A 22438-nucleotide genomic window follows, 5' to 3' on the forward strand; every position below is an offset into this window, starting at 1 on the left:
TGCCTCAGTCTTTAATAGACCAGTTGTTCTCTGGGTACCCAGCCCCCTGAGCTGGATGACAGGGACAGGGAGCAGAATGAACCCCCCATAGTCCAAGGGGAAATGGTTGGCAAGCTATTACACCACTTAGATGCACACAAGTCTATGGGGATGGATGGGATCCCGTACCCAAGGGTACTGAAGGAGCTGACAGAAGTGCTCACCAAGCCACTTTCCATCATTTATGAGTAGTCCTGGCTAACTGGAGAGGTCCCAGTTGACTGGAGGCTAGCAAATGTGATGCCCATCTACAAGAAGAGCTGCAAGGAGGATCCGGGGAATTACAGACCTGTCAGACTGACCTTGGTGCTAGGGAAGGTTATTAAGCAGATCATCTTCAATGCCGTCATGCGGCACGTACAAGACAACCAGGTCATGAGGCCTAGTCAGCAAGGGTTTATGAAAGGCAGGTCTTGCTTGACTAACCTGATCTCCTTCTAGTGGATGAGGGAAAGGCTGTGAATATTGTTTGCCTGGACTTTAGTATAAAGCCTGTTTCCCACAGCATTCTGGAGAAACTGGCTGCTTCATGGCTTGGACGGGCGTACGTTTCACAGGGTGAAAAAGTGGCTGGATGGCTGGGCCCAAACAGTGGTGGTGAATGGGGTTAAATCCAGTTGTCACAGTCACAAGTGGCTTGTATTAGAAATATTGTGGCAAGCAGGACAAGGGATGTGATTGTACCTGTGTACTCAGTACTGTTGAGGCCACATCTCAAGTGCTGTGCCCAGTTTTGGGCCCCTCATTGAGGTGCTGGAGCATGTTCAGAGACGGGCAATACAAGTGGCTTGTATTAGAAATATTGTGGCAAGCAGGACAAGGGATGTGATTGTACCTGTGTACTCAGTACTGTTGAGGCCACATCTCAAGTGCTGTGCCCAGTTTTGGGCCCCTCATTGAGGTGCTGGAGCATGTTCAGAGACGGGCAATGAAGCTGGTGAGGGGTCTGGAGAAGAAGCCTTATGAGGAGTGGCTGAGGGAGCTGGGGTTGTTTAGCCTGGAGAAAAGGAGGGTCAGGGGAGACCTTATCACTCTCTACAACTACCTGAAAGGAGGCTGGAGCAAGGTGGGTGTAGGTCTCTTCTCCTAAGTAACAAGTGACATAACAAGAGGAAATGGCCTCCAGTTGCATCAGGGGAGCTTTAGATTGGATATTAAGAACAACTTCTTCACTGAAAGGGTTGTCAGACATTGAAACAGGCTTCCCAGGGAAGTCACCATCGCTGAAGGTATTTAAGAGAGAGTAGATGTAGTGCAGAGGGACATGGTTTAGTTGTAACTTGGCAGTGCTCGGTTAATGTTTGGACTTGATCATCTTAAAGGTCTCTTCCAACCCAAATGAATCCATGATTCTCTGATTCTTTTCTTTTGTCTTTTTTCACTTGCCAAAGATCAAAGATGTACAGTGTCTAATATTCAGTTATCTGGCTATCAGCAATAGAGGATAGAGTCTAATTTTGTTGGTTTCTATGTTTCCGCCCATGCAGAGTACGCAGAAGGCAGTCAAGTTTGTTCTCTGTTCTGACATTTCATCATGATTGTATTTATAATGTTTACAACACTTACTTTAAATATATTATCCAGAAGTTGGCATAGTCCTTATGGCTATCACTTAGCTTTTAAGGTAAATCACATAAAAGGATGTCATGTGGTTCAGGGAGTTTAGCCAAGCAAATAAACAAGCAGCAAAAATTGGCTGGTGCCAGGCAGGGTAAGGAACACTACCTATACCTGTGGTAAATAGAGCACATTGATCATTCCACACTATATTAGCAAGCTATGTGTTCTGACTTTTTATTAGATTATATCAAAAATGTGCATTTCACTTCATTTTTCCTTATAACATGAGACTAAGCCGATAAAAATTCCAGGATGGATAAAGAATTGGTTTGTTGAGATTGGCAGCAGTAAGGAACTGGAAAGTTTACTTTTCTATTTTTTTTATTTTTTAAGAGGCACGCATAAATTACCTGACTAGAATTACACCATGCCCTTTATACCTGCTGTTTCCTTTTACAGGTGCTTCTCCCAGAAGTAGCTAGTCTTGGCTGGCACTAGCAAATCTTTGTATGCATTAGTTAGAATCAGGAAAAATTTTCAAGACAGAAATTCAGTAGTCTTAACAGAGCTTAGATTTCATCATAAATTTGAAATTCTGTCCAAGTTCATGGTGTAGAAACATACCAGAGACAAACACACAGTGATACATAATTCTGTCCTGAAGGCCTGGCAAAATTTCTGTCTGGACCAATAATACCTCCCTATAATCTTCTTGGCACTCGGAGACCTACTCTTTAATTGCAGTTCAGCATGCTTCTACAAACCTTTTCTGGGGAGGTGGTTTTGTAGGAATTGCTTTGGCTGAAAAGCCTGAGAAGCTTATCACAGTTCTAAGCCACTATTAACAAGAAACACATCTTGTGATAGTTCCAGTATCACTAAAGAAATGGCCTGCCGTTACCAGTGTCTATGTTTACCTCAAGGCAAGTATCGCACACATTGCCTGGCAAACAAAAACTAAATTGCAGAATTTTTGTGGACTAAACAAAGTGCAACAGTTACACCTGTTTGCAAGCAAGTTGCAATAGCGCCTCAATAGCCTAATCACATAGAAACAAGTTACTGACATTTGATGGATGATAGAAAATGTGTTTTATACCTATAGAACAAATTCAAAGTACTACATAAATTCAAAAGGTAGAAAAATTCCTCAGACATGATGACATGAATTAAAAATGGACAAAAAGGAGAACTTGCTTTCATTGGCTTAAGGAAACACCTTTACAGCTAGATAGTCAAAGCGTTATGCTGGTTCGTAATTATTTAGCTATGTATTTCTCTGCATAAAGTCCACAAGAATTGTCTGGTTAAGACCACCCATTTAGTTCTTAAATTTTCGTCCTTAATCTTTCGTGTTGATTTTCCATAAATTGTCTGTGCATTTTTCGTGTTTAAACTCTCGCACACAGCATGAAAAAGTGGCATAAAACCAGCCCAGCCCAGCATGGCGTGCACTGTGAACAGCTACTTTTGTCATCATATGAGGAAAAGACAGATTTAGATGGGGAGCGGGTAGGACCAGGGCCCCTGCTAGTAGCTGAAAGAACAAGCAGGCAGCGTTACGCCGAGTGAATACTTAGCGACCTAATTCACTGTCATGACAAGAAACGCAGCTCAACTCCAATCCTATAGAGTGATTGTACAGAGCTGCACACGTACAGTTACACTGAAGTTATCTCAGTTGAGGAAATATCTACATGCACACCTAGGTCCCTCACCACTTAAGTTATTTGCTGAACCAGGGCCTGGCCAGTGCCTGCCAGGTCTGTTGTGCAGCCAGGGAAGAACTCTCCCAGTGCATTTTGACAGAGGTCCCTGCCTCCTTCTGTCAGGCAACAAAAGGAGCACATCCTCTCCCAAGGCTTGAGGGTGCTGATGAGCTCATGTAAGACGCTTAGCATCTTGCTGACTTGAGCTCTCCGTTGGATACCACATCAAGAAGAGGGAATGAAAAAAGAGAATACTTAGGTTTAAGGAGACAGAATAACTAGTTCGCTCAGTGGTGACCCAGATTATAGACAGTATTACCTTATCACATCAGATAGAGGGATTAATATTTCTTCTTAAATCTAACAGTGAGTGGTAACCTACTGAGAACATATCCAATGTCACCAATCCTATTTACTGTCCCCTGAACAGGAAGCAAGATAATGTTTCATATCCAGACTAAGTTATCCACATGCACTGAAATAGTAAAGTACCTGTAAAAGGCAATCAGAATCATTCTTTTCAAATACAGAATACACAAGATTTTTTTTAGCAGCACAGAAATCTGATAAAGTTAATGGGAGTCCCATCTGAATGATTCTGAATTTACTACGCTGGAATAATAAAAAAAAAAGACAAAGATACCATGATATCCCTCCCATCTGTTTTTATTATCAGTCACTGGTAGAAACTTGGCACGCCATTTCCGAAACAACTGTGACAAACTCAATTTTATTTTATTTTATTTTTGTGAAAGAATACAAAAATGCTTTTACCTCAGTGTTGCTTAAAGTTTTGGTTATGATTCAAGCATCTCAAAATATTGAGAATAATTGCAACATTGTGTGCTGCCAGCATGTGTAGTACAAAACTCGTGTTTTTCTCACATTTTATTTGAAAAAAGAACATTTTGCACCTCAATAGATAGTTGTGGTTTTGGATTATAAAGCACCAAGGGTTTTGATCTGTTCTGATTCCTACCGCTTGTGTCTCGTTTTTCTCATGGCTTAGAACAAAATATTAATGTGACTCATCTGTCATAAGTAATTTTCATATCCTCTACCCTCTATTCTTGTGTGTGACTAGAGGAAAGCCGTAGTTATGTAAAAGTATTTGTGTATTTTGTGTAAGGGAGGATAGGAATGATAGGTACTTTAAGCAAGAGAAGAACAGTGTCAGGAGAAAAGAGTCAACTATAAATGAAAACAACTTTTATATATTGTGATTAAATGTAATAAATACTTTAAAACATGCTATTTCAATTTACTATTTCTTAGCTTTAAAGATCACAGCTGTCATCCCTGGAACATTGAAAAAGGAAATAATAAATGGGGGAAAAAAAAATGTAGAGGTTATGGACTGACTTGTCCAAAGTGAGTCCAAAATTTGACACTGAAACATTTATAAGGACACTAATTACGCTTAGAAAGCTGGTATTTGAAATTGCAAATGTCAGTTCCAGGATGTCAATGTTTTCTGGTACAGTTTAGGAAATCCTATGTAGTGTGCTACTTTCAAAGGATGTAATTATGTGTACAAATTCCTGTGACTTTTTTCCAGACCAGCCTTCTATTCCACAATAGTTCTTTCTCACAAAAATTTGAAAAATTCTCTAGAAAATAGTTCAAACAATGAGTACAGCAGTGATTTTGCTACAGAGTTATTTGCAGCAATTTACCAGATTCCTCTTTTCTCCCTCAAACACCAGATTGAAATATTTTACTAAGTAGATCCAGTTCAATGCAAACCTCATTCCACAAAAGTCATTTGTATTTGGGCTGAATATTGAATCAGCAGGACTTAAGCACACGCTTAAAATAGAAGTTATATTTATGTGACTACTTAAATTAACCAGGGGTCATGCTGTTTCTGTGTTAAGAGAGAGAATGGAGTGATTTTCTGCCTTTCTGGTTATGCCTTTCTGCACTTGAATTGCAAACACAAAATGTTGTTTTCCACACCTAGTTAGTACCTACCAGAGTGGGAGAGAGAGGAGAGTGCATGCCACCTTACTATATTTTAATATTTAGAACATTCTTAAAAGCGGAGCAATGAAATTAAATTCTACCAATCAGGAAATCTAATGCTTGAGTTTCTTTTTAGGAATGGTTTCTCTCATTCTCCTCTCTTTCATATTCCCTCCCTCCCTTGCTTCTTCAGGAAGGCTTCTTGGGACTTATTTTCTCCATAAGAAAAATGACTGCCTTGCTTTGCTTTATGTTCCCCAACACTATGCCTTTAGACTTGGAACTTCTCCAAATAGTCCTAATATATATATCAGAATCTCCATGTGATTGAATAACACAGAGGAGACAGGGATTGTTTCAATAGCAAATCTTTCATGAGATTATTTTTTCAAGTTAAAAAAAAATATTGCACCATTATAGGTTTTCAATTCTGAAAGTAGTTAAGTGGAAGGAATGCAGATGAAGTGATTGTTCTCAAGACATGAGAAGCTGGATGAGAATGATATTAATATTAATATCGCTATTAATAAAAATAATAATAGATGAGTTTTAAAGAGAGCAACATCTCAAAGTGGCCAGGAGTTCTCAGAAAAGTCGGTGGGAGCCTGTTGAGTGATTTACTGGAGCCAGAATTTTGCCTTTTAGTGGTTACACTGTGTAGCAGAACCAAATTCTCGACACTGGCCAAGGGCATCCTTGGGGCAGGCAGCAGCAACAGTGCTGTTGTGGGGTGGGGAAAGGCATGTGAGAGGGAAAGGTGGAGACTGCTTCAGTGGTGTTGGGGGGACTTTTCGAGGACTGAGGGGACTGTGTGTGGAGAGGCTATGAGGGGACAGGCACTTTTTCTGCTTCTCTTCTCCTTGGGACCACTTCTGTGCCTTCCTTCCCCTCCCCACCCCCCGGAGACAGGACACTTCAGAGACCTTCCCTTTACTTCCACTATCTCCACCATCACCATCTTCACATTTTTCTGTACCTTCTTGATTGTCAAGCAGGGGTCAGTCCTTGTTTGGAGGGACAGAAACTAGGACAGGACCAGGGCAGAAAGCCAGAGGAATCCCGCTGCCGCTGGAGGTAGAAAGGGCAGATGTGACTGCTGCTGCTGTACTGGGGCCCTCTGGTACACACTGGCACTCCTTTACCCTCTCTCTAATCCCACAAAGGCAGTAACAGCATCATGGATGGTACAAACAGGAGGCAGGAATGAGCTGTTTGACTGAAATGCCTAATCCCTCTCTCCTCAGGCACAGGCAAAGTAGCTTGCCATCCCCTTCTGTCTGGCAGCTCTCCATTTTGCTAACTATTCAAAGCTACTTCTGACTTTATGATTCTCCTTCATCCACACAAGAAGCTGAGCCAAAACCCCAAACCTAAACACCTGCAAGCTGCAGAGAAGCCTGTATCCAGAGCTGAACTATGGAGCCCAGAGCCATCTCTAAAAGTGATGAATGGGTGTAGATGTATTCTGAATTACTGACTCATTGTTTGAAGAAGGCGGCCTATTTGGCAGGATAAACAATAAAAAGCTACTCTTCATAAAACTAGAAAGCAAATGGCAACGAGGTTGTGCATAATGCATTGGCAATTTCTGCTCTCCAGGCTTTAGAGTCCTCTCAGGAAAGGTGCCAAATGCACGTTTCTTTGTACAGCTCAGATGAATTGGACGAAACCAATTGCAAATAATTCACAGTACTTGGTCATTATCTCCTATCAGTTCCCCAAGCGGCAGCACATCAACTAAACTGCACCACAAACTGAACAGGGGTCTGCGTGCGAGAGGCAGAGGGAGTCAAGAGAAAATCACCACGGGTTATCTGTCAAAGCAGGGGCAGATCAGGGGCCAGTGCTAGATCTGGTATTGTCAGAGAACTGAGGTGGCAATCATTACAGACATTTTTTTAAATAAATTTGACACCAGAGGCCAGAAAGCTTTGTCATCACAATCTAATCCCCAGTCTAAACCAAAAGGCCTGGAAAGCAGCCATTTGCTTTCTCCGAGGGCTCTGGGTTTCGTCAGAAAGGCACCCACCTGGCTTCTACCATGCGGCAGCTCTCGGAGCCCGTTCTGGGGCTGGGTGGGAAGCTGGAGCCACCTGAAATGGGAAACCAGATTCCAGCCAGCGACCAGAAGCTAAAGGGCTGGATTGCGACAATGTACTCTGGAAGTACCTGGGCTGATGCTTTGAGGTCTTCTTTCTGGGAGAAAATACTCCTCTGTCTACAACATTCAAGCTTCTTTTATGAAAACGTACTGTTTTGACCAAGATTTAATTAGTGCTTTTGTCACATTTGAAAGAGAGAGACTTTACAAGAGGCCAGGTGTGGCATTCAGGTGAAACAGGGGGTAGCAGGCACATTTCAAATGGGCTTGAATAAGCCTGAGGTAAAACAGTCAAGCTACCCTGACATTTCTCTTGAGACATCAGTTGTCATTTTGGGCTCTCCTCCCCCTCCAAATGCTTCCTCACTCTAAGATTAGCATAGTCTCATGGTAGCTGGGCCACCCAGGGCACAGCTGCCTGGGGCCCACTGGGTCCTGGGGTACACGGCACTGCTGAAGCTCAGCTGTGCAGCAGTTAGGAGCCACTGCTCTTGAGTTTTCATTTTGCCCTGGTTGATAAAATGCCTAAAGTAAATGAAGAGATACCTTGAGGTGTGTTTGGTTCTCAGCAATTACTCCCACTGCTGGGAAATCAGTGGCTCTGGAGAGTAAAAACACAGGCAGGGAAGATATTAGGACAAATACCTCCATTTGCAACCACAAAGCCAACTGACACATGAAGAGCATCACAACGCTTATCAAAGAGCTGTTTTTCTAGTAGCCCATGGGCTCATGTGGGGTGGACACTGAGCAGCAAAAGGAGCATGTTGTCAGCAGCTGAGGGCAGGGGCTGTGCAGAGAGGTGCTGGGCCCTCGTTAGCTCTGATCCAGCAAAGCACTCAAGTATGTGCTCATGCTCCAGCCGGCGCACAAGTCTCCAGAATTCAGCATCCAGAACTTTATTACACCGAACCCTAAATATCTCAATGGCAATTGAGCCCACTGAATCACAGAAACTCTTTGTTTCTCTGGGGTTTGGGTCAGGTAAAGCGTATATGACTTGATAGCAGCTACATGAGAATGATTAGGTATAAGATAGGTACGCATATTTGATAAAGAACATTAGCATTGCCTGTGGCTCCCCTTGTTAGCATCCTCACATTATAAGTGCAGTCACGCTTGGGACTTGGTGTGGAGGTTCCAAGCACATCATATCAATTCAAGCCTCTTGGGAACTAATGACTTTATGTGGCACATTACATAAAAAGGGTTTGCGTGTACATTTTCTTGGGGGCAACACATGTGGAGAAAGATGAGATTAAGTAAAAGTTTTTCAACTGTCCTTCAAACTGATAATGTTATACCTAGTAATCTGAAAAAGCTATGCAGTGTCTCTGCAGAAGGGTGGGAAAAAGGCTGAAGGCACTTTTCTCAAAATCCAAACCCATATTTTGATTTACAAGATAATTATTACAGGATTGCCAACAAAAATACAAAACATGAGGATTTTTAGTCCATATTCAAACTGTTACATCAGTTTTCACAAGCCTTGAGTAACTAAAAAGGCTACTCAAAGTGAACGTGCCAGGTTTTCATACTTCTGAACAGTAGACCTTGAATAAGAAGCCCGAATGTGTAGTTAAAAGACTATGTTTAGCCACCATGTTTGAAAATCTCAGCTAATATTTCTTATTTTTTCTGCTAAACAAGGACAGTGTGCTCCTACATTTCTTATAAGCTTTCTTTTCCCCCTAGGGACCAACTTAAAATCAACAAAATAACAACGGGCCTAACACAATCAGGAAATCTAGATCTCTTAAAGTGAAAAGCAAACAACCTGTCCTTCTTCTGCCCTTTCCTGAAATCTAAATGTAAGTATATCCAGCTTTGAAATCCTAAGTGACATATACATAATGCCAAAAACAAAGCACAAAGGCTTAAAACTGAAGTTGTCTTAAAGCTGTCGCCTACACAGGATTTCATAAGTTGTTCAAGTGTTTGCTATACACCAAAGCTTTGGAATTTTGAGTAAAAAAATATATGTTACATAAATTTTGGTGATCATCCTCAGCACCATTTGTTTTCCTAGATCATTAAAGAAATCTACCCTTTCAGTCATTCTCCATTGTTTAATAGGAGAGAAGGCGTAATTTTGGCATGTCATGTTTGTTTAAAGAATCTTGTTTTAAATCTATTTTGTGGTCAGGAAAGAGTAAGGATAGGTTTCATTAAAAAAAAAATGTCAAAAAAATTATATCCTGGGAATAAAATGAACCATGCTCTCGATGTACTTTTAATATCCAAAATGCATATGTACATGTGTCTGCCTCTATATGTATACACATGTAAAAATAAACAGCAGTAACATTCATTGGGAAATCCATGTTTAATACGATGTTTAGTTTAGCTCAATAACGGGAAGAATATGTTAAACATCATTCTGAGCCTTAATGGAAAAGTTTCTGACAACTAGACATTAGCTCATAGTGTCCACAGTCATCTTATGCCTATGACTATTGTTTGTTATCAAGTGTGACTTTTGGAAGAAAAAATGCATTATTGCTTAACAAGCTGCATTGCAGTAGTGTCCTGCACTCTGTTTTGGTTTCCAGATAGCTAATTAAAAGAATCCACATGTTAGGAATGAATCACGTACATTCCTCAGTCTTTCTGAACATCTTTTAAGGCGGGTGAGCGCCACATTCGATCGCGTCTCTCTCGAGCGGAGAAATCCTCAACCCACCCCTTGTCTGAAATGAAACCAGTGGAACCCCTTAAACATGATTCCACAACCCAGGCGGCTCTGGAGCATCAGCGCTGGCAGGGACCCCCCTGTGTGAAACCTCTGAGCCCCCCCAGGCTGGACTGGCTCCTCTCCAGGGTGTTGGGATCCCTGGCGGTGTCTCCGCCGCCGGAGCTGTCCCTGGTAACTACCTCAATCGGCTGCTGGGACCTGCCCGGCGCCGGGCGCCCGACAAGTCTAACAAGGAAAAAAAAATTAAAAATAAAAAAATAGAAATTGTATAGCCCACGGCTCCAGACCGCAAAATATTATTAGAGAATAAACCACTTTCTAGCTAGTATTTACATTCTCCCAGAGCATCCATAACAAAGTTTTAGAGCCCAATCCACCTAGCAGTAAAACATCCGTCCAAGAATGGCAGTGGACTTCGATAACTCGGCTGCAAAGTTTCTGTAGATGAAAAGACTGTATAAGAACACTGCTGTTTTATTAGAAATTTCTTCAAGCCCTTTGATAAAGATCTCTGGTGTTAACAGTATCACGTGTTCAGTGTTTAAGAGTCCTTTACCTACAGCAGGTGAAACAGTAGTATGAGCTATTAAACATACTTACTAGACAGAAAAAACCAACGGTTAAGCTAAGCATTCCAAATTAGCACCTGCTACTTCTCATGAGTGGGAAAATTGCTTTGAGGAAAACAAACACTGTCCTCAACAATTCACAGATATAAAGGAACAGAGAATTTGGGGGGGGAAAGCCTTAAAAAGGGTTGAATGGAAAATGTTATTATTTCCTTTTTCTTTAATCTATTCCAGTGAATAGAGAAGAATTTCAGCAAAACATTCAAATCTGGACAGAAATATTCCTCAAATTAAAAGGAAACAAAGCCTTTTATCTGTAGCAAGAATACAGAAAATTTTCAGACTTGAGCATCAACTGGCAGATAGACTTGAAAGGCATTTGGGTCCAATAGAAGTCCTGAGCTGCTACCAAAATCAACAGTCTAATTGTCTCAGCTGAAACTGGGGCTTAGCTTTTGGGTTTCCTGTAACTAAATCTTGCCACAAACAGCTCTGCTAAGTTTTTCCTCTAATAAAACAAAATATAGCAAAATTAAGACAAATACAAGAGACAATGAAGATGAGTATGTAGTTCATAAGGCAGGGAGCAGATGTTAGAGAAAACTCATGAAGATATCAAAGTAGTACTTGTCAGTTCTAAATGGTTGATATGACAGTTCTTTAAAAATAAACAATCAAACATCTGAAAGTAATTGCTAGACTCAGGGATTTAAGTTTATTTTATTTAAGCAATAAGGTATTTTAAAAATGTACTCAGAATGTCTAGCTTGCTTCAAATTGCTTTGGTTTTCTACACAGTGTCAGGGTACTCGCTACCCACCCAAATGTGGTATTTTAATTATATTTTTAAATTGAAAAACAACAATTGAAATGAAGAAAGCAAAACTATTCAGAAAGGTTACCAGAATGCACAGTCTCCAACTTCAGACACTTTCTAATCTGATCAGGAAGCAGAATGAAAAAAATGTGTTGTGCTGAATTCAGAGGCACTGAGTCAGGTGATAAAGTTATACAATTTTATGTGGGTTTACTGAGGTAATATCTCAAAATCAAAAAAAAACCTAAGCGACTGAAAGTAATGTTTCGCTTTATATAGTGAGATATTCTTTCAGTCTGTCCTCTTTCCTGTTGAACTGCCTTTTATGCGTCTCAGTGTATAAACTTCTTGAACATAGCCGTCTTCTCTGTCCTCAGCTTCCTCCTCATTTTCTCATGCTTTATGTTCCTCCATTCAATTCCTGCTTATCTGATAATAAGGATTAGTTTACTGGTCTGCCTTTTCCCTGTCTGACTCGGGGAGCTGGAAGTATTGGATGATTTTTAGTGGAACTTAAACCTCAAATTACTCATGTGTTTATGGAAATGTTACCTTACATTTCCAGGACCATTGATTTTAAACAGGAGTCAGTTGCTGGACTCCTTTAGTCGCTCATGAAAACTTAGCTTCAGATTCCTCTCAGCAGCTCTGGATGGGAGGAAATTAAAGGGGAATTACAAAAGAAAAACCCTTTCCAAACATAGCAGTGTTATTCAATAGCTTAGAAATTTACTTCTCTTTTCCTGTTGGTGAATGTGGTTTCTTTAACTAATCCAAGAATTATTGTGAATAAACCCAATGGTTGCTTTTGTCTGTGTTTTGAAGGAGAGGGGCTTGTTTAGGGCTTTAGTAGCGATAATTGACACATAAAGCTCTACTACAGAAGAACACAGAAAAAGAACAAGATGAACTTGTCTCCACAAATCATTAGAATTGGGGATATTCCACAGATACCTCATGCTTGCTGTTAGTAACTCTGATGACAAGTTTACGATCCCAGGCTGCACAAAGCAGAGACCTGAAGGACCTGCTGCTCGTTAAATCCTCTGCCTCTATAGTCCCCTGCTTCCCAGACAACCTCACGTGTGCACACATGTACACACTTACTTCTGGTCTTTGGCGACAAGTTCATTGGTAGTACTTTGCTTGGTGACACGCAATGACTGCCCCTTTCCACAGTGAGGAGAAGCAGCTCACTCAACGTTGCTCAGGCTGGAAAGGGACTTCAAGCCAGTAGGCAGCAGATTTTTATACTAATAACAGGAAGTTCATGGAAGACTACAGCAATGTGTCTTATCTGATTTGAAAAACAGTTGTACCAAACAGTGTGTCTTTTTACGGGTTTTGCATTAAGCGTAAATCCTCCTCTTTATGTGCTGAAGTATATGATTTAATAACAGATAGGTGATTAACAGCAATATAGAGAGCATATAGCTGCAGTTATCACTTTGCAAGTGTTTTCCACACATTTTCCGTAGCTTCCATGTTCAGTGAGAAGTAGCACTAAGTGAACAGTCTTCTTTCAAAAGCCTCATTGACATGATTTATCAAAGTAATGATTCCTTGTGAACTCACTGAGTTTCTTTAAGAAACACCTATGCAGGAGTCTCTCTGGAAATGTCACCTTTTAAGAGTTTTCTGGGTGCTAGAGAGTTCAGACACAGAATTCTATTACTACCCTGGGTCTTGTAAGGTTCAGGGAATGCTACCACAGAATGAAATTAAATTTGAAATACAGTCAGAACAATTACCCAGCTAATAATGATAGTTCAGCTAAAACGTTTGTTATATAGTTAAAACTTCTATTTAGTTTCAAAGGAGTTGAATGTAGCTGTTGGGCTTATTTAAGAAGCAGGGTAAGGATATCCTTTTTCAATTGCAAAAGTTAGGCAAACACTGTCAAATATTACAGTTCATAGTAGTCTTGCATAGGAGCAATTTCACAGACTCACAGAATGGTTGAGGTTGGAAGGCATCTCTGGAGGTCATCTTGTCCAACCTCCCTGTTCAAGCAGGGACACCTAGACCAGTTGCCCAGGACCATGTCCAAATGGCTTTTGAATTATCTCCGAGGATGGAGACTCCACAGCCTCCTTGGGCAACCCGTGGCAGCGCTCAGTCATCCTCACTTTTCTACTCGCTCTACTCAATCTCACAATTTCTACTTTATACACATGAAATTTTCCCCATTCTTTTTCACTGCAGTAGTCTAGCTCATGATTTACAAGGGGTGGATGAATGTCAGAACATAGTGCTGAAATTAGGGATATTTTAGTTGAGAAGCTGACGCAGTATTTTACTGGATGCATTTTTGGACCGTTTACTCTGTAGTTGCCTGTGTATTTCTGGTGTAAATGGGAGATGGTGTAAATGGGGTGAGCTATGCAGCAGCATGGCATTGGTGCACAACGTGGGAATGTGAGCCACGCCAGCTGATGGCAAAGCTAAAGCTTTCTGCAGAATACTTGCTTTGTGTGCAAACAGCATATTTCATGCTACTTTGCCTGCATTACAGCTATCTTTAAGCAATCCACAACATGGAGACTTAGTATTTTGAACCTGCAAAAGTTCTGGAATGTGCTCAGGTCCCCCCTCCTGTGCAGTATTTGTGAAGCTGTCCCTCAATACATGACAAACTGGAAAGACAAAGAAAAGGCAACAGCATGGAGCCAGTGCTGACAGTGTAAATAGAAATTTGAGTTTAGCAGACAAAGTTCACAGTTTGCAGTGAAAGGTCATAAGGATTTCAGGCATTTTTGGTATTTTGTCTCTGCTGTCTGCACAGTATCAAGCAAATAAAAAAACCCTGATAGACAGCTTCCAATTCTGTATACTTGGCATCCCTCCTCAGCCTGAAGGAACACGGGAAGTTCTGTTTGGCATTCTGCAATTATTTGAGGACACGCCATCCTAACAAAGCTTTAACACTTACTCAGCCCAAACTTGCCTGGTATTTTTTCATATGACATTTGATAATCTGAAAGCTTCAGTTAAGCCAAGCAGCCTGCAGTTTTCTTGCTGAAAATGCAGTATTGAATTTAGCAGGATGGCGAAGAGTCCTAAAATGTTAACTCTCAACAGGTTATATTCCTCTTTTCTCAACCAATATACAGTCGCATTAAAATATCAAATGTTCTTATGAGAAATCTCCTACAGTCTGTAGTTGAACCAAAGGAGACTTGGAGGAGTCTAATTTTTTATTATTATTTTTATTATAACTTTTGCCTGCAATAAGTTCATTCCCTCCTCTGGATATTATTATAACATCTCCTTTAGGAAAGGTTTAGCTCTGGCCTGTCAAACACTGATAATGACATTTTTATTTCCTGGACTCAACTACATTTAAACCAAGTGGAGACTGTTTTCCTGGAGGTATATAACCGCAGAAATCCAAAGAAGAGTTTTATTACCTGTGTACCTAAGAAGTGAGTGTGACTACTGCTTTTTGTGGAATCACCACTTCCAATAATCAGGCCTGTACTGCTGAAACAACAAACAAGAAACAAAACCCCTTCTGCATTAATCTTGTCTTGGATGCGTCTCTCCTGGGCTTGGAATAAACAGAGGTATTTTAGGAGTGTGAACAGGATTAAATAGTAAAAATAGGACAGTAGGTGACCCAGGTATTGGCTAAATTTCTCACAAAGTGTATTCTTTTAATCTTCCAAATGAGCTTTGTGTTCCTAGCTTTGCAACCCCTGGTGTATCTCAGATGTGTGGTGACCATACATTAGGAGTTTGTTGTGCACACTGCAAGTGGCAAACACTCAAGCCCATGTAGTATCTATAGGTGCTGAGAGGTTCCTGGTGGGGTATTCCCTGTGACTCCCACTGGTGTACCTGACAGTATCATGAGGGATCTGTTTCCAGTCTTAGATGCTTGGATACTTTGGACACCTTGTCCTTCAAGCTCAGCTTGAATACCTGTTCCATCTGCTATGCGACATATTCCTTCATGCCCTTCTTGAGGCAGATATTTTTGTATCTTGAAATACAAAACATATTTTGTTCTTGGGTCCCTTCATTAAAATTTCTTTACTCTACCTGAAACCTAATGTCCATTCTACCTGGCTTAAAAGTATAGTAGTTACCTGTGCAAGTATTCAGCAGTTGTGAAAAGCTGAAGATAGAAGGTGTCTCCAGACAATCCTCCTTTGATTTCTCCTTTGAATTTCCTCTCCTCTCCCCCCTCACTTTTTACCTAGATACGTACAATTTTGCTCTGAGGTTTAGTAGTGCTGAACGGAGCAGAACAGATGCCTGAACATACACGGTACCTCTTCCTACCGTGGTCAGGTGTGGAATACAAACACCTAGTCAGGAATTAATATCATCCCTAAATAGGAGTTATAACTACATAGGAACCACAGATACACTCAAAATCCATTCCCTTTCTTCCCTAAATATAGAAAGAGTAGGATCAAAGGGCTGTGTTCATCATTTTCTACACACCAGCAGGAAAATCTACAGGTTTTGATGTTCAATGGGAATGAGCAAAAGCACATTCCCACATGATGCATTTCTAGAGTAGCTAGAAAACAAAGTCCCTTGCCTTTTGGCAAACAAGATAGTGTTTAAAAAACTCAACACAGACTAAAAGACAGAAAGCCAGAAGGGACTAAAAGGAAAGCTATTTGTTAATGCTCAGCTAATATCATATTTGCCCTGGCCAATATCAGGTATACACTGTGTGTAATGAGCTGGCTGTAGGTAACTGAGGTAACTGGAAGAGAGGACCCTCCTCATTCAAAGACACAGGTGAACACTGTGTCTTAAGATGAGATTTTACCTTCACCAGAAAGAAATATCTTTATAATTTATCATGATATGATAGTTCTAACTCAAAAGCAGTGTAACGCAGCTATGCCCCAGCCAACACAGGCAGTAGCACCTATATAAAGGACAATTATGTGAACATAGTTTTGTTATTTTGCTTTTTTTTTAAAAAAATGCAAGTAGTGTTAGGCCTGTGTGTGCACTTGAGTGGATGGCTCACGCCACCTACGGGGCAGCTTCAGCAGTGAGACCTGTCCGCTCTCAAGGACTTCCCATGAAAACCCAATATAGTTTCCATACTGATCAACAGTCGCTCCAACTGATATTTCAATTGGCTGTAGCACCTGTCAGTATTTAAATATATACACATCAATAAGTAACATTTGATCTTCAGATGCGCTGCTACAATGTTTGACTTTCAGGATGCTTGATTTTATAAATATATTTGCTAACAATCCATTTTTTAACCTGGTTACAAATAACAATACATAAACATCTAAATATCTTTTGATTATTGCCACAAATCAGTTACCATGACTGTACCTGGAGTTAGAACAATTACAGAAGATGGGTTTTAAATATCAAGCCTAATTTGTCTACTGAAGAGTGCAGTAGGGAATCTAATAAAACTCCAAACAAAGCTTACAGGGCTAACATTGCTCGTAAGAGCTGACTATCCCTGAACTGCCTGGTGCAGTATTTGCATTAAGCCTAGATGAATACCAGTGTGTGGCTTTGGTGCTAAAGAGAAACATGTTTTAGATTATAGCTGTAGAAACAGTACCTTTTCCTTAGGAATAACAATATTTCCTTTATATAACCATGCAAGTGCCAGCCTTTCCTCTGCTTTCACAGGCTCATTTCGATCACCCATTTCAGCTCTTTTTTCACTAATTAGCACTACCTAGTCCTGAAGTCGTAACAGGTGAGCTCCAAAAGCGGGGCACGGCCTGAGCACCTGAGCCTTAAGGTGGGGACCACTGATGGTGGTAGGAGTCCTTCCCCCAGCCCCCTGGCAGCAAAGGGCAGCAGGGCGAATCCACAGGGACCAGGGCAGCCCCTGGGACAGCAGACCCCAGGTTGGCTTGGTCTGCTACCCTAGGAGAGGGTGGAGGTGGAGGAACCAGCAAGTGAATGGGTAAAGACACAAGGACTGCAGCATCCCATCCCCACCCCACTGGAGCACTGGAAACTGCCTGTGGCAGGAGGCCAGTGCACACAAAAGACGTGGCCTCCCCATGCATTTTACCCAAATCATGCCCTGGGTTGTGTTCTTGCTTCCTGCAGCAAACTGGGCTCCTTACAGCATGATTTATGTGATTAATACTGAAGCCAAAATAATTACTCCAGACCTTATTACAGTATTTTCTCTTTTTAATCATAGAACGGTTTGGGTTGGAAGGGACCTCAAAGATCATCTAGTTCTAACCCCTCTGCCATGGGCAGGGACACCTCCCACTAGACCAGGCTGCCCAAAGCCCCATCCAGCCTGGCCTTGAACACCTCCAGGGATGGGGCAGCCACAACCTCCCTGGGCAACCTGTTCCAGGTAATGAACTAATCTGAACCATGGTAGTGCGATTTTCGGTCAGTGCCCCTTTACCCTCTTCACGTCCTTCTCCACAAGATTTTTTCAGTCTCACTGAATGCCATATTGGAAAGTTGGCAGTAAGGAAGGCTCTTCCACTCTTAGGAGATGGACTAGCTACAACCAAGAAGCAGTTGTTGTTTCTGCTTGGCCATGTTATCTCAATTTTACATAGAGACAATGCCATCGATAGAAAGGAAGATTTTTCTAAATTACACTACTCATAGATGAATATCATGGCCTAAAACTTTATTCCTCTCTCACAAAGAGATTGCTGTAAAGTTTTTTTCCAGTAAGACCCATTTCTTCTTATAGTTTTTAGTTTGGTTTTGTGAAGCACACATTTTTCTAGGACAGAAGCATTTCTTGGAAAGACTCTGAAAAAGGTTACTCTGGTTGTTTTAAAACTGAGGTGAACAAATACCTTAAAGAAGTGAGCTAATTTCAGGTGGCTCCAAAACATACAAAATAGTGATCTAATCCAGGATAAAATATATTGTCAAGACAAAGAAGTATGTCCCTTTAATTGTAAAGTACTATTCTATCTCTTAATGGCATCATAGACTGCAAAGGCAAATTTTCTTGAAAGCTGTTGTAATTAAAGGTGTAGGGAAGATGCTTGGAGTGGGGGGTTAAAACAGAGTTAATTAATTACATTTACTCAGACCAAGCAATGAATTCAGAAGAAGCAATAGCATGTAGAATTTAAGTAATACAGTAAGGGTTTAAGAAAAACTGGGGATAGCACCTATAGTTTCATATTAACTGCAACTACAGTTCTAATTTGCATGGTTTAAGTTGAATAACTGATGTGAATAATTGCTTTAGACACTATGATATATACAAAAGCAAGACCAGAAAAAAGAGGAGGCAAAGTGTGGCACCTAGCATGAAAGAAAACCAGCTCCAGTTTTGGGGTCCCCAGAGACAAATCCATCTGATTTTGCTTAAGCAAACAATGTGGGGGGATGTCCTGCTTTAATTTCTTTTTTTGGCCTTTATTGTTTATCTGGAGTGCTCATCTTCTTGACAAATATATTTTCAGGAGATTATTCTTTTGGGTTTCATAGCCCTGAAGAGAACCTGAATAAATGTGTCTGCTCATCAAGACTGACTTGTGGTCTTTGTGGGGCTTTATTTACAGTTAGAGGTTCACAGAGACCTGTAAACAGTCAACTGCAGGGACTGAAGACAGTGAGAAACAATGTAGTACATAAAAAAAAGCTCACTGCCACCAAAAATTTCTCCACCTATAAATTAGTGTTACACATTCATGAGCATGAGAAATATAAGAGAAGACTGATCACTTAGTATAGCCCTCATTAAAATGCTTAATGTACGTCTAACAGCATCACTCAGAGCTAAGTAAGGAGTTTCAGACCCATTTTGCAAACGAGGAACTGAAGGAGCTTGGCAAAGTGTGCCAATACCTATACAGCAGATCCAGAAGCATCTGCAGCATTTTGCAGAGGTATCAAAGATTTAACTTTAAACCAGGTGGCATGGGTACCACTAGCCAGTCAGGCTGCACCATCTTGCAGCCACAAGCTGGCTTGCCAGGTTATTTCTATTCCTGCACTGTAGACCCCATCTGGAGTTCTGAACTCCATGTGCATCCCAAATGAGATGTGTGAGCTGAGGGACCTTAAGACACTGCAGGAAACTCCACTGACAGTTGGTTTGCTTCTCTTCATCACTCCGTTCCTTCTCCAATACAAACTGTAATGCTTAAGGTGGAAGAAACTTGTTGAGCAGGGGTTAGAACATGCCCAAAAGTAGGAGTTTGGGGAGTGATAGCAAGCAATATATACAGGTGTGGAAAGGGAACAGGACTTGGTGGATCAGGCCTGCCTTTTCCATAGGATCAAAACAAAAAAAGGTGCTGTAGGTGACTGGTCCAAGGTCATAGAGGTAGCTTTAAACAATCTTACACATGTGCTTAAAAATCTCTGGTTCTTTTAAAACTTGAGTCTGCTGCTTGAGTGACGGTGTCCGGACATACCGGATCAGGTACTCACACCAAAATTCTGCCACCCCCTACCGTAGTCCCATGATGTGAGTAAGCAGGCAGGATTCAAGTCCAACATAGGAGTTTTTCTCAGAGCCAGGGCCAATTCGTTGTTTAACTCCTCAATACCAGACAGTTTATAGTCTGCCTTTGTTCTTTTTCAGAGATACTGGCATGTCTAAGTCTAGCCTATTTCCTTAGTTCTCTAGGGGGGAGCATGTCCTCATAGGAGGCAGGAACACAATTTCACAATTATCATTTTCTAACCCACTGCACTCCAGTAGGAGTAGGAAAGAAAGAATATTTAATGAGAACAGTAAACATTCAGCATATGCCTGTTCCACCATTATGATTCAGAGCATCAGCCCCACATTCAGAGATAGCAACTGTGGGAGTCTGTGTTATATCTGCAGTAAAAAATACTGGCTTTTCTGGATCTGGACACTGCCACCTCAGCTCATTTCTAATGCACGTGCTTTGGCAGCACACAGCTGAGCAAGGCCATAGATGTGCATTTTTAAATGTGGTAACTTGAAAATTTTGTTTTTCTTGAGACTCATCTATATTATAATTACAAGGAAAAAGATGGCACCACTGAATTTCTTTACAAAATCAATTTTGGATTATGACTTTTAGTCAGTGAGGCATTATCACCAAGTGTAAACAAGACTGAACGATGAGTAAGTTTAAAGTGTCTTTGTAATGAGTTTAACACGTTTGGAAGCCCTGGATCCTCCCATGCATATTTTTTTTTGCACCAATTTTCTGTGGTTGGACAGAGATCAAACATAATAGTCTGTGTAGCCAGCACACAATATACGTGATCACTTTGGTTAAATTATAAAAAGGCTAACATCTAACTTGTCCATGTCATGTTATTTGGCAAAACTAATGATATAATTAAATGGGTTCAAATATCAAAAACATATGTATCTGCTTACATTTATACTTTTTTTTCCATGTACAAAATAATGTGTTTGTTAGAGAATAAAATTCAATGAGCTTCATATGTACTGGTGGAATTCTGCAACTCAATTATTTCTTCATCACAATGGCAAGAGAAACTCTAGCACACAAATAACCTAGAAGATTTATAGACCTGATTGCGGTGCTGACACTTGGCCTACAGAGCTCCCTGGCAGGCCAAAGAGAAGTAGTCTTTTCCACAGGTATGAAGCGGGTTGGCTGATAGCATCCACTAAGCCATGGTAAGGATATAAGGAGAACATTTACAACCCTACTTCTAGCTAAACTAAGAAATCTTTGAAGTATGATATGTTGATTTCATGAGTCTTTAAAGCAAACGTCTGCAGGAAATGGGATCCACATGCATGTTTTCTTGGGTGTTCCTTGTAAAACAATAGTCAAATCTGAACATAAGTATGTATTTTTAATTTAATAGATAGGTTTACTTTATGGGTTCTTCCCTCATTCTCCTACTGCCTGTAGGACTGTACATCAACAGAGACATCAAACGTCTGCTTTCATTTAATTAAATGGGATCTTTGTTGCCAGTTTTAAAAAAAAAAAAAAAAAAAAAGATATCAGATATATGAAATAATGTCTGTTCTCATGACATCTCCAGCCCAATTCCCAGGAAGAATTTGGGATAGTTTTAAATAGATGAAAAAAAAAATGATAAGAAAAACATTTCCTTAAAAAAAAAAATAAAGGAAAGCAACACTCCCACTTATCTTGCAACTGTTCCATCTTTGGAAATTTTCCTTTTTGCTCAGAGGGGCTAGGCAAGTAAAGCTGTGCATCTGCGACATCCCATTAAATGTCATCATTAGCAAGATAAGATGCAGTAAAATGGACTCAGTAACACCCATGCTGTCCACCTCAAACCAGATACATTTAGCCACTGTGATCTTTCCTACAGCAGAAAAATACCAATATCAATAAATTGAGCACATGGAAAAGTTAGGACTCGGTGATATCACGGAATGACAGAATGGTAGGGGTCAGAAGGAACCTTCAGAGATGATACAGTCCAAACCTCTGCCAAAGCAGGTTCACCTAGAGCAGGCATCCAGCTGGGTTTTGAGTATCTCCAGAGAAGAAGACATTTATTATTCTGTTTAGGAATTACCTCCACTGCAGTCTAAATGCTTCTATAACTGAGAACAGAACCTGGGCCAGTAGTGGATACCTGTTTACTTAGCTACACAATTGTAGGCCAGGGTTTGGGTATTTTTAAGCTAATACAAACCAGAGTGATTCAATTTTACTGCCTGAAAAAGGGAATTTCATAGATCTAAACTGACATTTGTTCCTTGCCAAAATATTTTGCACTGGCACTTACTGTTGGAAAGACCAGTTTTTGCTACTGCCAAGAACTGAACAAAACTCAGCCAAATTCTTCAGTTCTTAATTGAGCAAAATTCTCACTGTAGTTTTGCTTGATTAAGAAAAACAGGCTATAGTCTACTGCATGAATAACTGTCTGGGTATATATAGGTTGAGATCCCTTTACAAATATTCAACAACTAACAAACTTTATACAGGTTATAGTTCCCATTAAAAATAAACTGGGTTATCTATATACGTCAAATTGCCTGTCTGCACAAGTGATCAGTTCCCTGACTGTTGAATTTCAAGAGCTTCTAAT

General features: G+C 40.6%; 1 protein-coding gene across 2 annotated transcripts in view; it reads left to right on the top strand.

Moving 5' to 3' along the window:
- The window catches only part of COL8A1 (collagen, type VIII, alpha 1), a 91927-nt gene that overhangs the window by 47785 nt on the left and 21704 nt on the right, over positions 1–22438 (top strand). The window contains exon 3 of one of the 2 annotated variants that reach the window (XM_014947203.1): positions 9070–9185. The exons of the other annotated variant lie outside the window; for it this stretch is intronic. The gene's annotated coding sequence lies outside the window, so the exon portion shown is untranslated. The remainder of the gene's footprint in view (positions 1–9069; positions 9186–22438) is intronic. 2 annotated transcript variants of the gene reach the window in all.

This window comes from Calidris pugnax, unplaced genomic scaffold (assembly GCF_001431845.1).
Source record: "Calidris pugnax isolate Ruff unplaced genomic scaffold, ASM143184v1 scaffold95, whole genome shotgun sequence".
In the NCBI taxonomy this organism is placed as follows: Eukaryota; Metazoa; Chordata; class Aves; order Charadriiformes; family Scolopacidae; genus Calidris; species Calidris pugnax.